At 48.0% G+C, this 18,445-nt stretch overlaps 1 long non-coding RNA gene across 1 annotated transcript in view; it reads right to left on the minus strand.

Moving 5' to 3' along the window:
- LOC147693511 (uncharacterized) overlaps positions 1-18,445 on the minus strand; it is an 89,037-nt gene that overhangs the window by 16,658 nt on the left and 53,934 nt on the right. Inside the window, exon 3 of the long non-coding RNA XR_015299110.1 lies at positions 4,573-4,618. This is a non-coding gene — a long non-coding RNA (uncharacterized LOC147693511). The remainder of the gene's footprint in view (positions 1-4,572; positions 4,619-18,445) is intronic.

The following is an 18,445-nucleotide window of genomic DNA, read 5'->3' on the forward strand; positions in this document are numbered from 1 at the left end:
TGGTAGAAAGTGTATCAAAGGTCTGTAAGGCAAATGTAACAAGTGGACTGTAGCACTAATTGTGCCATCCGCGACAGTGATAGTGTAAACATGACTGCTGGCCTGCCATGTGTAGCTTGGCTGTGCCTGTTTAAGGTCTAAACTTTCCTTTGGAATATTAAAACTCCCCCCTAAGTCGGCACATGGTGCAGGGTCAACCCATAGTGACTGGAGTGCACATCTTGGTCCAGACTAGCCCCTGAATGCAAGCAGACAGTCACAGCATCTCACATTAGTATGCATTGTGCGAAGAGATGTCTATAATTTAAGGTTGGACATCTCTTTATATGACATAAGGAATTAGTTTTATGAACAAAGGCTGAGCTGTGCTAAAAGTTCCTCTAAGAGCTCATTTGAGGCTTTCTTCCCTGTCAGTTCTCCTGGAGGATCACATATATTCATCTAAACAAACTCTTGTTTAATTAAGAGTACACAGAATACAGCCCTTTCTAGAGGGGGTACTGGAACGATTTGGCTTCAGGCCCAAATTTAGGAAGAAGATAAGACTGCTTTATACTGACCCCAGAGCGAGAGTTAGAGTCAATGGAGAACTGCCAGAGGATTTCCCTATACGGCGGGGTACCAGACAGGGGTGCCCCCTATCCCCCCTGTTGTTCGCACTCTCCATAGAGGTGATGGCATGCGCAGTCTGGCAGAACGAGGATATCAGGGGGTTCCGAATGGGACCAGCAGATACGGCAGAAGAACAAATATCCCTATATGCAGAGGATGTCCTTCTGTATATCACGCAACCGGACACTACAATACCAGCGCTGTTCTCGGAATTGGACCGCTATGGGACCAGAGCAGGCTACCAGATAAACTGGCATAAATCGATCCTCTATGATCCTCAGGGAGGGAAGGCGTGGCCCAACCTGCCGGGGAGGTTACAGACGACGGGAGAGGGTTTTGTGTACCTAGGGATATTTGTAACGAATGACAGTACCCTTTCCTACGACAGGAATATTAGGCGAATATTGACTAACTTCACAGAGGATGTGGCGCTGTGGAAACTGCTCCCCCTTACAATGCTAGGCCGGGCAGCAATGTTTAAAATGATATCACTCCCGAGATTTATGTACGCCATCCAAAATGAATACTTCCACCTAAGGCGCCAGGTCTTCCTGGACATCCACGCGGAACTGAGGGCCTTTTTATGGCTGGGGAAACAACCCCGGGTGGCGCCGACGACCCTAAAAAGACACCAATATAATGGGTGGATTTCGTTGCCCAACATAGAAGCGTACTACTGGGCAGAACATCTGGTATCCATAAATGAATTGATACATGCCCCGGCCACCCACCCCACCTATGCGCCATAGAGACACAGCATAGAAAACACACATGCATATATTACTTGTAAGGGGGCAAGGGGAGGGTCAGACTGCTTCCTGCCACGAGAGTCACGTTGGGGTTTTGGACAAGGACAGCAAAGGCACTGGGGTGGGAGAGAAAACTGACGAAACAAACACCACTATGGAAATGCACCTGGTTGAGGGAGCTTAGTAAATTGAAGGGGTTCCAGAGCTGGGATGCCATGGGAATATTGACATTGGGAGATGTGATGAAGAAGGGGTACTGCAGTCTTTCCCGGCACTAAGAAAGGAATACGGGCTGCACCGCACACAAAATTTTAGATACACGCAGCTACGACATGCCTGGAGGGTGGAGAGGGATTGACGGAGACACTCCATTGGAGGGCCACCTTTTACAAGAACGAATCCCTGGTAGGGCGGTGTCCCTAACATATAGAACCTTGATGAATAAATGCCGAATGGACTAGGAAACCTCAGGGCCACTTGGGAGCGAGAGGTGGGGGACATGGATGAGGTAGATTGGGATACGGTCCAGATGCACCCGAGGGAGGTAGCAATTAGGTCCTGTTTAAGGCTTATCCATTTCATGTCCTTAATAGGACCTACTTCGATAGAGTGCGACTGCATAAGATAGGGAGGGCGGCTGACCCGTGCTGCCTGCGCTGTGGACATGACAGGGGGGACTTCTGTCACACCGTCTGGTCCTGCCCGGAAATTCAGATCTTTTGTGGGGAGGTCCTGAAAGAGCTGAAAGAGGTGCTGGAGATTACCCTGCAGTTAGACCCCAAAAATGCTCCTCCTAGGCATGACTAATGATGTGCATTTGACACCCCCACTGCTGACCTTCCTGGTGCTGGTCTTAGTGTTGGCCAAGAGGGACGTGGCCAGAGAATGGGGGGCGCCTGACATACCGCAACTGGAGGACTAGCGGAGGGGTATGGATTTATATATGGCAGCCGAAAGAGCACGTATAAGGCGAGGGGGTCCCCCAAGAAGTTTGGTAAGGTATGGGGCAAATGGCGCTACCATCATGGACTAGATGGAGGGTTTGATCTGAAGAGAGGGCATGGGTCCCCGGTCCCCACTGGACCGGATTGGGTTAGGGAACACGGAACTGTATTAGTATGGACCTGGGGGAGAGTTTTGGCTGTATTAGCGGAAGGAGAAGACTGCGTCCTGGTATTAGAGGTGGAGGGGGAAGGGCGGCGGGAGATGGGGAAAGGTGTGTTGATCGATAATAACATGCTTGTTTTATGGTTGTGCAATGAAAAAGTCAATAAAAAATACATATTTTTTTAAAAGAGTACACAGAATACAAGAAACTAGTTACCTTCATCTAGATCAGTAAGCCCCTGTTAATTCCCATAGAAGCCCATGTTCTTGTGTTAACTTGGGCTTCTATGTGAATTAACAAGGGCATGAAATCAAGCCTATAATTGCCGTTTTATCTGCAGTTTCCTGCCGATAAAACAGCGATAATTTTAACACCGGTCCTTGATAATATGCCCCATGATGTCCAGAACGGGTTCCCATCCTGTAATTTTCCCCAGGTATTGTAAGGGCCTCTGCTGGCCGATCTTGGGACCCTAGGAGCATCCTTCCAACCCTGCCCACAAGCCACAGGCTGCCTTCCCAGTGATTAGTAAGGGATGAAAAGCAGACATTGCAGTCAGGGGGCCGCCTACGGACGGTCTACTCCACACTATACTCTGATCAAATGTGCACACCTGGACAGAGGTGTCAGCTCCTCTTTCAAGCAAAGAGTTTTATTTCAGTTGGCACATCCTGACTTAAAGGTGCACCTCTTGGAGTTCCCTCCCAGAAGATTGAATGCTGAGCCCAATCATTCATGTATGCATGATATTTAATAATGATAAATATACTGTATTAATGCAAACATAATAAAAATAAAAGGTTGTTTTAAACGTGTCTTTGAAAATATAGGCATTATATAACCATTGAAAAGATTGCGGTACAAAAGGGGGTGGTGAAGGATGGAGCATCTGACCCAATCAGAGACTCACACCCAGTCAACAGATCTGGGTTTAATCCATCACCGTTCTTTAGCCCACTCTGCCACCCCAGTTCAGACATGGCCATATGCAAATCAGTCTGACCCTGTGCCTCATGGGAACAGTCCAGCCCGAACTGACAAGCGTTTATTCTGAGCATACCCTGCCACCCCCTTTTGTACCACTTTGCTCGCCATAAGTTGGCAGGGTATGCTCAGACGTGAGTCCCTTGCTCACTTTGCCACTGGATTCAAGCAAGCCGGGCCGAAGACAGCTGGAATGCAAGAAACCGCTCCTCGGAAGCTTGTTTCCGGTCCAGGGAAGGCATGGTTTGGCAGTTCGGGCTTGACTGTTCCCATGAGGCACAGGGTCATACTGATTTGCATATGGCCATGTCTGAACTGGTTTGGCAGAGTGGGCTAAAGAACGGTGATGGATTAAACCTAGATCTGTTGACTGGGTGTGAGTGTTTGATTGGTTCGGATGCTCCGTCCATCACCACCCCCTTTTGTACCACTTTGCTCGCCATAAGTTGGCAGGGTATGCTCAGACATGAGTCCCTTGCTCACTTTGCCACTGGATTCAAGCAAGCCGGGCTGAAGACGGCTGAAATGCCAGAAACCGGTCCTCAGAAGTTTGTTTCCGGTCCAGGGAAGGCCTGGCATGGCTTGGCAGTGCAGGCTGGACTGTTCCCTTGAGGTACAGGGTCAGACTGATTTGCATATGGCCATGTCTGAACTGGGGTGGCAAAGTGGGCTAAAGAACGGTGATGGATTAAACCAGGATCTGTTGACTGGGTGTGAGTGTTTGATTGGTTCGGATGCTCCGTCCATCACCACCCCCTTTTGTACCACATTGAAAAGACTGGCTTGACTAATGGACAAAGTGTCCTAACTAGGGAGGCTTTGTAGAATATTTTTAGAGCAACCCAAACTGCATTTTCTCTATAATGAAGTAAATGAAAATGCAGGAAAAACTGTGCACTGGACTACTTATTTTATGAGCAAATGCCATGAGTGCAAGAGAGATGATCTCTAAAGAGAAGCTTTTTGAGACAATCACACATATTTCAGGAGTATCACCCAAAAGAAAGGAAATTAGAATAAAACATCAAAATAAGACTCTTGAATTACTCGTTAACAGAGACAAATAATGTGGGTAGGCAACAGTCAAGGTGAAATTAGAAACCCAGATATAGTACTCACCGAAGATCTTACTGCAGTGGTAATTGATGTATCAAGGCACTTATTCCTTAAAAAAACATATGAAATCAAAGTTAACTACTATAATGAACTGACCTAGGAAATTTAAATATTAACTTACTGCTCAGTTTTAAATGTAATGGTTTCATTGTAAGTTGTGAGAGCATGTGGCCACAGTGCAATTCTTTTGCCCAGATAAATGTAGTCATTTAAAGGTCATTCCTTTTTAAATAAAATCTCTGGGTTACTACACCAATGGACACTTTGAATTTGTGTCAAGGATTTATGGGCGACAAATAGCCTAGCAGATTAAAATCTGTTGTTTGTTAAATAATACCTTTGGAATAGTTAACGGAAATTATAATATGTGAAATTTGCGTTAGAATATGCATGTTACATGAATATTAAGATTTAATTAGAAGTCAAAAGTCAAAAGTACTAGGGTTGGAGAAGCAATATATCATATGAATTTAAGGATTTGATTAGATAATGGCATTAGTAACGTAATTTCACTTTGAAACATATATTAGTAATCACTACATGCTAGTTAATACGAAATAACAAATTGTTTATGGCTTTACATCTTTGGGCCCAAATGAGTTGATGAACTTTACTGTTGTGGAGGAACTTAATTTTGTGAGCGAGGACGGGAGGTATTCCCTGTACCCCCGCAATCCTCTGCCAAATCAAGGAAATGTTCCAACAGGAAACGGCGCAACAGGAGGCGTAAGCACAGACAAAGGTACAACGCGAAGCAATGCGCGAAGGAACTGGAAAAGGTAACTACAACTGTGGAGAACACAGTGATTACTTAACTGATGTTGTACTCTCTAAAGCAGAAGAGCAGCTCCTATCTTTAGGACTTACATTCTGTCCTAAGAATGATTTTCCTTATAATCAGATGCGCATGGATGTTTTTAAATTCATTCGGAAGATTAAACTAATTAAGTACTTCCAACTACATCCTGTGCAAAAAGAAAAAGCACCTGCTGCAATACCAACTGAGATCACTACTATCCCTCTGCAAATTAGGAATATTGGGGGTCTACAATCTCTCTTTGACCTTGCTTACGAGGATGGCACGCAAAGTGCTCCAACGGTCAGTCAAGTTATCAATGTGAATAAGTCTGCTCCCAGTCCTTTCAGACCGAAATCAACCTTTTTTCCACTCATGCCTAAGGATGCTGTAGTTGTCTTCAGTGACAGAGTTATTGCTGAACTTAAAGAACTCAATAAAAAAATATTGGGCATATTCAAACAGGCCAACTACAACAATAATCAATATCATCTTTTGAATAAGAAACTCCAGAGTAACGCAAACATCATTATAAAAAAATCCTGATAAAGGTTGTAACACTGTCTTAAGGTCAAAGGAGGATTATTTGAAAGAGGGTAACAAACATCTATCAGATCCCACTTGCTACACCAAGTCCCCCAAAATGATCATGAGAAAAAGTGAAGATACTACTCGTAAAAAGATCCACCATTGGTAGAGAAAAGGACTACTTACTAAAGAAGAGGCCAAATTCTTGAGTGTTGAATATCCTATCACTCCATTTTTTTATCTTCTGCCAAAAGTGCATAAGGTGGTTATTCCTGTTCCAGGCCGCCCAATAATATCAGCCCAAGGAAGCATGAATGAAAATGTGTCGAAATATGTTGATTTCTTTCTCCAACACCATATGACCAATTTATCATCATACCTCAAGGACACTACTGATTTTCTTGTTAAAGTAAAGGATGTGAATTGGTGTTCTGATTATTTTTTTGTTGTCATGGACATAGAATCACTTTATACCAGTATACATCACTGGCAAGGTATTGAGGCAACTAACTATTTTCTTGACAGTCGTGAAGTCGCTTTAAGGGAACACAACAAAATGCTTTTAGAAAGGACGGAAATCTGTCTTCGCAATAACTTCTTCCAATTCCAAAATGAAATTTTCCATCAGCAACGTGGGGTGGCTATGGGTTCGTGCTCATCACCCAGCTATTCGTGCTTACATGTTGGCTGGTGCGAGGAGCACGTGCTAGGCAACACCCATCGCCAGTGGATAACGTTTATTGTTCACTATTGGCGCTATATAGATGACATTTGCATCATTTTGAGGGGTACCAAGGAGCTGGCTTATGCTTTTGTTAGTGAAATTAATATCAATGACCTCAATTTGAGATTTACTGCATCTGTCACCAATGATTCAGCTGAGTTTTTAGATGTTCAATTGTATATTGAGGAGGGTAGACTCCATACTAAACTCCATAGGAAGTCCACAGCGGGCAATTTGATTCTTCATGCCCAAAGCGCTCATCCTAGACACACTATCAACAGCATACTGTACAGAGAATTCATCCGTATCCAGCGGATTTGCAGTGACACAATGACATCTGACACATGCTTAGCTGAAGCTGTCCAAAGGTTCCTCCAACAGGGATATAAAAGGAAATTACTTGCTCAGGCTCTCTTAAAAGTAAAAATAAAATCGAGGAATGAGCAGCTTAAACCCAAGGCTGTCAAATCTATTGACCCAAATGCAGTTTGTCCGGTGCGCCTGATCACCACTTTCTGTACCGAAGAGAAGACCATTCGACGCATTATATACTCCGAATGGCCGATTGTTATGACAGTCATTATTTTAGGTCCCATCATGCCAAGTCAGCCCGCAATCACCTTTAGACGGGCGCCCTCTTGAGGGATGCCCTTGACAGATCCATGCCTGAAACTTCACCTAAACTAACCTGGTTATCTAAAATGGGTTTCTTTAAATGTACTTCTTGTCGTGCTTACACGTTTGCTAAAAATGGCACACACTATCAATCTGCCTTTAGTGAGAAACAGATTGCCATTCAAGAATGTCCGACCTGCCGGTCGGAGTATGTAATTTATAAACTCAAATGTACTTGTGATCTGGAGTACATAGGGAGCACAAAGCTTCCAGTCAACAAACGTATGTTGCAACACGTATGAGCCATTGTTAATTCTTACAGTAATTATCCGGTGGCTAGACACTTTAAGTCCATGCAAGATAACAAACTCAAGGACTTAGAGTATACTGTTCTAGGTTCAGTCCCTAACCCCGGACGGGGTGGGAATTGGGACAAACTGCTTAGACAGAGGAAAACCCATTTCATTCTTTTGTTGGATACCAGTGTTCCGAATGGTTTAAATATTAATGAAGATCTGCATAACTTTCTATAATCTCTGTGCCTTTAGATTGTGGTATACTTGTAATTTGGTCTAAGTCTGTATTCATTGTGTTAGTTTATCTTTATTCCTACTTGTATCGCTGCTATGTAACTAAATTATATCATCTAATATTAGGTTCCCTACATTGAGCCTCGGTTTTGCTGCTAGGTATTTAAACATTTGATGCTTAATTTGCACAGCACTTTTTTCACTTTAATGACTTTTGTGGCATGATTATGCATTGAAATGATATTTCTGCATCATTATTTTAAGAGGTTCTGTTTATAAATATATTCACCTCCGAATTGTGCACTTGCACTTTATTAGGTACAGTTGCTGTTATACAATAATACTCCATTTAAGGGGTTTCTGTATTTTTGCACTTGCACTTTATTAATGTCATCTATATGATCAGAGCTGTTATTGACTTATGTGGATCAATTTAATGTTTGGAAATTGACTCACCAGAAACTATCAAGTGGCAGAGGTGTTTTGAATTACTGGTGTCATACTGCACGGTGTTCTATTGGTGTTCGACACTTCACTAGGGTTTTTACTTTTTTCAAATTACTATTCGACCCATGTGATTATGTCATACATTTTTTTGCTGCTACTCTCAATGTTAGTTTACATTTTGACTTTCTTTGTGATTTTAAAGGCACTTGCCAACATTATCACCATTGAGGGAAAGCAATATTTGTTAATGTGCACCACTTATTTGACACTATTTGTGAACCTCCTTCATTTTGATTTACTGCCACTGTTTGTCGTTATGTTACTTTCTTGCACACTGTTGCCTTTCAGCCTATTTTTTAAGGCTGTTTGGGCTTTTAAAAGCACTTTAAATTTGCAAAGCCTGTTGGGGCGCGTCATGTGATCAAGCTCCTTTTACGGAGTGAAACACGTCATGGGTGACACTTGTCTCAAGAGCACTTTAATAAATCTTTGATACTGCTGGGGCGGAGCTAGCCAGCGTCGATGGCGGACGTGTGAGCTCTCGGCTCCTCGCCTAAGCCCCTAAAATATCCTGATAAACTATCCTGTCGAGTGCCAGTATAGCTGTGTGCTGGACCCAGTGACCCCCGGCACCCCCGGACCTGACCGAGTGGGCCGGTGCAGGCGCTAGCTGCAGAGGAAACGCGGCGAAGATCCGCGGGGGAGAGCGGTTGCGGACCAGGCCTGAAGCCGCGGACTGCCCTGCGGAACGGGCCGAACGACGTCACCCGACGTGCGGCCCCGGACACTGGAGGAGACGGGATGATCAGCGCTGAGTTCGGTGCGCTGCTACCTGGACACCCGGGAGCCCCCCCACAGCCACAGCGCACCACCCCAGGGCTTATGAGACGGCACCCCCTCTCAGCGACACCGCGACGGAGCAAGGTGGACATAGCGGTGAGACAGCGCGGAGGGCGGAGGCTTGGGGATCGCTCCGGCCGCGTGCATACCCTGAGCTACCTGGGAGCCCACGAGTTGCGGCACTACTGCTGAAAAGGTCAGCTGAGAACCCGGAGGGGCTAGCACAGATCTGCGGAGCGCGGTGGCCAGAACAGGACGCACAGCAGCGGCGGCACCCATAACGTGACCGCCATTTTGTCCCGCCTGCTCCACTAACGCCAGCACGGCTGCCGAGGGTGGTGAAGAGGCGACTGGAGCACTTCTCCCACGATCCTGCCTAGGCCGTGACGAGGTGGTTTCTCAGGGACAGAGCCCCACTGCACTGGGAGAACAACATGGGGAAAAATGATGCAGCGCAGGCCAAACTATCGTTTGAACGCCGAAGGCCTAAGGGGCCTGAGCTACCGGCGCCGGAGGCCTCCCCTAAAGGGGCAACGGCAACAGCGGCTCCTGCAGAACTTCGGGACCTGCTGGCAGCGATGGAGAAGGGCATCCAGAATAGCATAGAGGCGGTGGGCTCCAAGATAGACGCTTTGTCATACCGCATGGACCGCATGGCGGAAAGAGTGGACAAGCATGCGGAGCGCCTGGATATGGCGGAGAGACGCCTCACGGAAGCTGAGGAGATGCAGTCCGAATGGGACAAGGACCGACAGCAATTCGGCAGGCTGCTGCAAGTGATCCGTGACAAAGCTGAAGATTTAGAAGCGCGCTCACGCAGATCGAACATTCGGATAACGGGAGTGGCAGAATCAACTCGGACTGGCAAAATGGAGCTCTACGTCGAGAACTTGCTGAAGGTACTGCTAGGGGAGGAGGCCTTCTCCCCAATGTTCATCGTGGAGCGAGCGCATCGCACTTTAGGCCCTCAACCACAGCCTGGCGCGCCTCCTCGTCCCATCATAGCAAAGCTCCTGAATTACAGGGACAGAGACACGGCTTTGCGGTTGGCTAGGGAAAAAGGAAAACTGCAGATGGAAGGCATGGACATATCGCTATACCCCGATTTCACGGCCAAAGTGCAAGAGGAGCGCCGTCAATTTATACCACATAAGAAACAGCTGCGCGAGTTGGGACTCGACTATGCAATGCTTTACCCGGCCAAACTGAGAATAAACACTGGTGGGAAATCGTACTTCTTCACGGACCCCAAGGAGCTGCAGAAGTCTCTGAAAACGTGGGCTAGAGAGCGCAAGGAACAACGGCAGCGCCACGGAGAAGATTCGGGGGCAGCTTCGAACTTGGAGGAACAGGACTGAGGTGTAGCATCCAATGTATATTTCTCCCCTTTGCGGGTGGTGAAACTAGACTCGCTACCAAGTGGGCAATACGCATCCCTGTAAGGTGAGCTGTGAGTAAAACACATCTGGGGACACTTGATGTTGGATGGGAGAAGAAAATGAACTGCAGTGCGCACTAACCTGGAGATTCAGGGGATGTCTACAAGTGATGTAAAGGGCCATCGAGATTTGTCAGCAGGGTCGGGTTTGGGGGGAACAAGGGAGTGGGGGAACTTAGAGGAAGGCACTGGAACACTTTGGGGCTGGGCTGAGGTGCGGAACTGGTGATAAACTTTGAAACCGTTGGTGGTTCTGTGCAACCTCGGCACGCGTTGCCCCTGTGCTTTTGGCTGTGACACTCCCCAGGGAGTTGGGACACGTATGACCTAACAGATTGAGGTTTTTGGGTTGATGGGGAATCGTGGGGGGCTCTGTCTGGCCGGGTTGGGGGTGGTCAGCTGTGGGTGGGGAGGGGACAGGGGGGAGGGGTCTAGGGTTTGGTTTGAGGGGATTGTTGTTGTGTTGAGATGTTGGAGGGCCCGTGGTTTGCTATGAGGAACTGGATTGGAGTAATTGCATATGAATGGAGTGGCTGGCAGGCCACCATAGGTACTGATACCCCGGGTTATTGTATTTTCCCTGCCTCTGGAGTCGCTATGATATGTTGTAAATTGCGATGTCTGCTGCTGTAATGTCTGGGCGCCCACAGGCCCATCAAACGCTAAACCTGATGACCTGGAATGTGCGAGGGCTAAATGACCACCGCAAGCTGAGAAAGGTTTTGAGCTTTCTCCACAGACACCATGTGGATGTGGCCCTATTGCAAGAAACACACCTACCCGTCCGCAGTAAGCTGTTGCAGACTAGAGGGTTGGCGGGCAATATAGTGGCAGCGGGCTTCACCACTCACGCCCGTGGCGTGCTTATCTGGGCTAACCCCTCCTCGAGATTGAAACTGACCCAGATGCATGTGGACGCAGAGGGTAGATATGTACTTGCTAGATGTGCGGGGAGAGGTCTGGATCTGCTATTAGTGAATGTTTATGGTCCCAATCATGATAATCCGGAATTTTATGCCCCCCTGTCGGCCACGTGTAGGACACATACACACTCCAAAATGTTGTGGGGGGGGGACTTCAACTTTGTATTTGACCCTACCAAGGATCGCTCCACGGGCCCAGCTCGAAGGCCGGTAGCGTCTGCTGTCTATATGAGAGCAGAGATGACAAAGCTGGACCTAGTGGATGTGTGGCGGGACAAACACCCTATGCAGGGCAGATTCACACACTACTCGGCCTATCACAACATACATACTAGGATAGACTACTGGCTGGCCTCCTCTTCAGTCCTTGGCGGTATCAGCTCGCGTGAGGTACTCCCACGCACACTTTCCGATCACTCCCCAGTCCTGATCCATCTCTCCACTGCCAGGAAAGGGATCCCGCCCTACACTTGGCGTTTCCCACCCTATGCTCTACTGGACGACGCCTTCCGTGGGGAGATGGCGGAAGACATAGAACGATACTTTGCCACCAATATTAATTCAGTTGATAATTTCTTTACGATATGGGAAGCCTTCAAAGTATATATTAGGGGAATGGCCATGTCCAAGCACTCTAGCGTTTTACGCACCATTAGGCGGGAACTCTCCGACTTAGAAACAAAGCTTGCGGATTTAGAGAAACGACAGCTGGCGGCTTCGGGTAGTGATGTGGGGCAGGAGCAGCCGTCTTTGCTGACGGACTATAACGCACTTGCGGACAGAGAGGTCCTTTTCATGGGCAAGTACGCCACTGCTCGGGCATACGGCGAGGGGGAGAGACCGGGGGCGTTGTTGGCCCGCATGGTCAAGGGCCTCCCGGAGACCTTTGGTGATAGAAGAGCTGCAGACCCCGGAGGGTGATAGGGTAGCTGAGGAGGATCAGATACTGGAGATGTTTAGGCGCTACTACACGGAACTCTATCGTTCCAAGGCGGGGGGGGGGGCAGAAACGGAAATCGACGAATACCTGGAATACATCTCGATGCCGTTCCTCAAGAACTCAGATCGGGAATTTCTGATGGCCCCGTTCCACGAAGACGAGATATTAGATGCCCTAGGCAGCATGAGGTTGGGTAGCGCCCCGGGCTCCGACGGTCTCACGGTAGGCTTTTACAAAGCGTTCAAAGATCTCCTACTCCCACACCTGATAACCCTCTTCGACTCCATCTGCGAAGATGGCGAGATGCCACTCTCCATGCGGGAAGCTTTGCTGGTTACGATCCCAAAACCGGGGAAACCCCCTGATCTCTGTGGCTCGTACAGACCGCTCAGCTTACTGAACGTAGACGCGAAATTGTACGCCAAGGTGCTGGCCAACCGGCTAGCTTTACTGGTCCCTGACCTCGTGGTACCGGAGCAATCTGGTTTCGTCCCTAGCTGGAATCTAACATATAACATCTGAACGGTACTGGGTACGATACAGCATGTTAAACAGGAGAATCGCGCACTGGCGATTTTCCTGGACATGGAAAGGCGTTCGACTCCGTCGAATGGCCGTTCATGATCAGAGTGTTGCGAAAACTGGGACTGGGAGAACCGTTCTTGCAGAGGATAGGGGCACTCTACCACCACCCCTCGGCCCGTCTTCGGATAGGAGACAGAGTTTCAGAGCCTATACACATCAGTAGGGGAACCCGACAGGGATGCCCCTTGTCGCCACTGCTGTATGCGCTGGTAGCGGAGCCACTAGCATGTGCCATGCTGGAATACCATAGCCTGGAGGGTGTTAGTTTCCCTACCTACAAAATTGGTATCTCGACATATGCCGACGACACTTTACTGTACGTCCGTGACCCAGAAGCCAACTTAACCTCGATACTCATAGAAGTGGTCCGGTTTGGAGCGCTTTCCGGACTTAGAGTGAACTGGGACAAGTCCATCGCCTTCCCCCTGACCCCAGTCACGAGGCCATTCGATATGGAATATCCCTGCAATGGTCAGACGACTCGGTCAGATACCTGGGCATCCGCCTACACACGGACCCCGAGATCCTGATCCGGGACAACTACGGGGTCGCGTTTAACAAACTTGTGGACGATGTGGACGTCTGGATCAGACTTCCGCTTACACTATTAGGCAGGATCGCCATCATAAAAATGATAGTGCTGCCCCGATTCCTCTTCCTCTTCGTTAACATCCCGGTAGTGCTGTCGAAGGTCTTCTTTAAACGACTAACACAGGTCCTGGTCAGGCTGGCCTGGGGCGGGAAACAACCTCGAGTCAAATGGGCGACGCTGACACTCCCATGCGAGATGGGGGGACTGGGGGCGCCAGACCTGGAGCGCTACTATCGAGTGGCGCAGGCGATACACTTACACTCATGGATCCACGGAGATGCACGTACGCCGCATCTCATTCTAGAGCGGCTGTTTGCTGACCCGCTCCCCCTGCCAGCCACGATCTGTCTACCAGCGGACCGAGCGGTCGGACAGATGGACTCGCTCAAGGCGACCAACCACGCGTGGCATGCACTGATGAGGGAGCGAGATTGTAAATTGATGTACTCCCCACAAATGCCGGTGGCCTGGGCCTTATGGCTAGACCCGCTTAACGAGAAGGGAGTGACAGAGGCCCTTAGAGCCCTTGGCATACAGAATATGGAGGACTTGTTCTTTGAGGGTACTCTGAAAACCTGGGAACAACTCCCCCCTACCACCCCGGCTCCCTCGCTGCTACAAAGGTTCCAGTACCACAGGATCCGATCAGCCTGCCGGGACATACTAGGCCCCTCGCTGAAGGAACCTGAGGAGATCCCTGAATTGACGTATGTTATTAAGACTAAAACGCCTACAAAACTGGTCTCAGTAGTCAACAAGCTAGGAATCTCGCACCAAACATTGCCTACCTCTGCTTCTAGAACGGCGTGGGAAACAGATCTCCAGGCCCCCATAGATGATGCTATGTGGCGCTATTGCTGCGCCAACACTCGTAAAGTTTCTCTTAATGGCAGGCACCGACTAGTACATTTTAAATTTCTACAGAGGGTGTATTACACCCCCGAGCGGCTACATCGTTATGGCCTACGTGCATCCTCGGAGTGTGAGCGCTGTCGAGCCCAGGTCGCTGATTTCTTTCATATGGCCTGGCTATGCCCAGGGTTAAGCTCCTTCTGGGAGGAGGTATTCGCGGAGTTAGACAGGATACTGGGGGAGACGCTGCAGAGATCCCCGTCGCTTGTGCTGCTGGGCTTCTCCAAGCCACTGGCCCCCTCGCTGCGCAGGATAGTGGATGTGGCGATGCTATTGGCCAGAAGAGTTGTGGCAACGTGCTGGATGCGCGGTCCACTCCCTACCAAAACGAGATGGCTCAGGGACCTCCAATACTGTTGCACCCAAACGGAATTGTACAGCGAACTGCTGCCGCCCAAAAGCAGACCGAAATCCTTCTGGGACCTCTACAAGGAATACCTACACAAGGGGGAGGGGGACAGCTCTGCCACGTCAGACGTCGACGAGCTCCAGGCTCAGGAGTTGGGCGATGGTTTGGAAGTGGGGCAACTAGCACATGAGGAGAACTGAAGATTTGAGTTTAGGAGGTGGGAGAAAGGGGGGTGCGTATACTACACTGGGGAGACGGGTTGGGAGTGACACGGACTAGAAGGTAACATGGGTGGTGGGGGGTTATGACACACACTGAGGGCGCAACCAACATTATTAGCTTAGGGAGGGTAACAGAGACTCCATCAATGCACTCGATAGCAAACGGGGAGGGCCTTGGGGTTGTTCAGGGGTAGTTTCCTTTCTGGTTTTTTCTTTTGTGTTGTTGCAAGACCGCAACGTTATATTCATACTGTTTGAATGCCGACTGTTTAATTGCAAAGATGAGGCCTTTCAGGGTGAGATGTGACTGGCGTATATTGATTTGTTCCATCACTTTGCGCCGCCGGGCCTCTGGGATGCCGGCACTCTGGCTGTGTACATTGTTCTCCAGTATTGCCCATTGGGCTCTCACGATGTTTTGTGTACTGTAAAGTGGAAATGCAATGTCTATTTACTTTTACGGTCGGCGATACCACAAAATAAAGGTCTTTTTAAAAAAAAAAATCTTTGATACTGCTCGCACAATCGCATCACAGCACGCTCACAAAACTAGGCCAAAGCAATAAGCAGCACTCCAGCCTCAGCACGACTAAAGGTCTTTATGGCAAGTCTGAATGGCTTCCCTAGTGCTGATTAAAATGGACAGCTGTTCCGTCGAGTATCGTCTTACGCGTTTCGAAGGTAAAGCCTTATTCCTCAGAGGCTCCTGGAAGGAAGAGATTGTGTGCTCTGTTCCGGTCACAGTGTCAAATAGTGCATAATTCCAGGCCCACTATGGGCTACTCATATGGGTGACTGTGGGGTACTTTGGGAACTGTAGTGCCGAACAATCCTGCCATGGATGATTGCACTAATTACTGTTCAATGATGTTTACAAGCCAGCAAATGGGCCTTAGCAACAGGGTGCCATCCAGAATCCTTGGTTGAAGCTTCCACTTAACATTCTGGTCGATACTGGGCTCGTGGGCCCCTAAATCCGCAGGGTGGTACATGCTCAGCAGTGGGGCCAGCCGCCTAATGGTTCATGTTCACAAAACTTGCCCAAAGCAATAAGCAGCACTCCATGATTTTGTACTAAACATAAAAATATACAAGTACATAAAACACATGATAACAAAAGTGTACTGCTATGATGCCACCCTAACTAGATGTACCTACTTGTACCTAGCATCTGTGTAGGTATTATGTCAAGAATCCCTCTAGGATTTAGTCAACCCCATTCCTGAGAATGAGAGAATATGGGACCCCATCCTGGTCTTGAGCTGGACACCCCACGAGGGATGTTAGACCACTGCGAGCTGGAGTGTCTGCATGCAGGAACCTCAGTCTCTCTGGTCAGTGTGTTAGCCAGGAAGTCACAGTTTCCTCTGTCTTTCTAAAGCAAGATGTGATGTATATATACCCACAGATCACTCCAGGGGTCTTACCTTGTTGTGTTACTGTGTCGGCCTAAAGGATGACATCGGCCCTGAACTTTATACAGAGATATTATACAGGAGATGGTAGTCCTGCTCTGCTTCCAAGAAACCTCATGCATATTGTATGAGATTTGAACTAGGGAAAACCCACATTCTGAATGCAGTGTTGTATCTAGGTAAATGGTCAGTGCCTAAGAACCGTTATGTATGTAATACAGGGAAGAATATAGGTGAAAGGTTGCGATGTTACCTGCGCCTATATAGGGTACCTATATGGGATATAACAACCCATATAGATGCGACGGACCGGCGCATGGAGGACCCTGACTGTATAGTCATTCTGTAACCTGAATGAGGAAGGGTACCAATTTGGATGACAGGTATAGTGGGGAGAATATACACATTTATGGGGTATCAGAGGGGATGGAAAGAGATATTCTGAGGTTCCTGGGTACCTTCCTGTAGGACCTAAAACGTTACTTTGGCAAGACCGCTGAAATTCCAGAGGCCACACAGTTCTCTGCCCAGCCAGCTAAGCCCTTTAATACTCCCAGACCCATCATGGCATGCCTTCTGCAGCAGCAACATGCCAGGCTCATCGCCAAACAGCCAAAGGCAGTATGGCCCCATTCCTAATTCCTATGAGACAATGATTAGGTATAGGAATTTCTTGACTTATCGGCTTCACTTATCGAACTACAGCTTCAAGATTGGCCTGAAAGTACCAGCAGTGATGTTGACGACAAGTCATAGCAGTGTGTCAGAATGTGATGGTCCCAACGATTTAGTGGTCTGCTTGGATAATTTGGGCTCCACGATGACACAGGCCCACCGATGGCTCAGAGCGACTCCCTACTTGGCCACGGCTCAACTACATATGCTACAAATTCAAGCACTTCAAGGTCTCGGCTACCGGTCACATCATCATTGTTCAGACGAGTCTAGCCTCAATAACGTCTCGGATGCGTTGAGTCAAAATCATAATAGGAATAAGTCCAGCTCTCCACCAAAAGAACAGTTGAATATCCATTCCAAACTTTGTCCTTAATGCTCTGAGCTGCACTCATAGTAACTGGCCTTTGAGTGGCCCTCAGATTGGAAAGTATACTGTACCACTATAGAGGTAGAGTGCTGTTGTTGGATTGGGTGAGGGGAGTTTTTGTTCCAGATATGCATGTATGTTAGGGCTTCTAGGCAAGGGAGACTGGGTTTCACTCAAAGCTTATGTTGATATGTTACTGCTTTGGGTCTTGCGTGAAGACATCGGAAAACATATGGTTGGTATAATGCTTGGGAATAGAGGGTCATTAAGACCTCTGAAGGGTATACCTAGAGACCTGGCTTACACATATCACACACTTTCTTGTGCCAGAGCCTTCATCACCACCAACCACCACCCTACTGATTGCCATGACACATCTCATCCATCTTTAGTGCCACTGTGTCTTCCCTGGGGCTGTTTATCTCTAGCCATGTTATCCTCAGGAGGGGGAGAAATGAAACACTCTGGTGTGCATGGTCTCAATGAATATAAACGGTCATACCAACTATGTAGAATGGTAGAAAGTACTGTCTTATCTTTGCCATTAAAGGGTGGATATTGCCCTTGTCCAAGGACTACATTTTATCCTCACTGTACACACCAAATTCCAGAGGGTTTGGCTTGGGGTGTTGTGGGTAGTAGTTGTGCAAAGGATCCCCCTCTGGGAGAGCCAGTCTCCTCTCCAAACACATCTCTCCACAAGAAGCATAGAGCGGCCATCTTGAAACCTAAGTTACTTCCACTCCACTGGATGTGCACATGGATGGACCCTGAAAAAGACAGATTTACCTTCCGTAAACCAAGAATTGGTTATCTAACCCTGGTGTAAGGATCGATTTAAGCTCCGAATGGATCCAACGAAGGGCTAATACTACCTGAATGCTCGAAGTTCAGACGGATTGTTGTGGATGACTAAAATTTGGCCCTGTACCTGATTCTTTCCATCACCGGCCCTCTTGATGGGAGTAATGCAACA

This window comes from Lissotriton vulgaris, chromosome 8, assembly GCF_964263255.1.
Source record: "Lissotriton vulgaris chromosome 8, aLisVul1.2, whole genome shotgun sequence".
NCBI lineage: Eukaryota > Metazoa > Chordata > Amphibia > Caudata > Salamandridae > Lissotriton > Lissotriton vulgaris.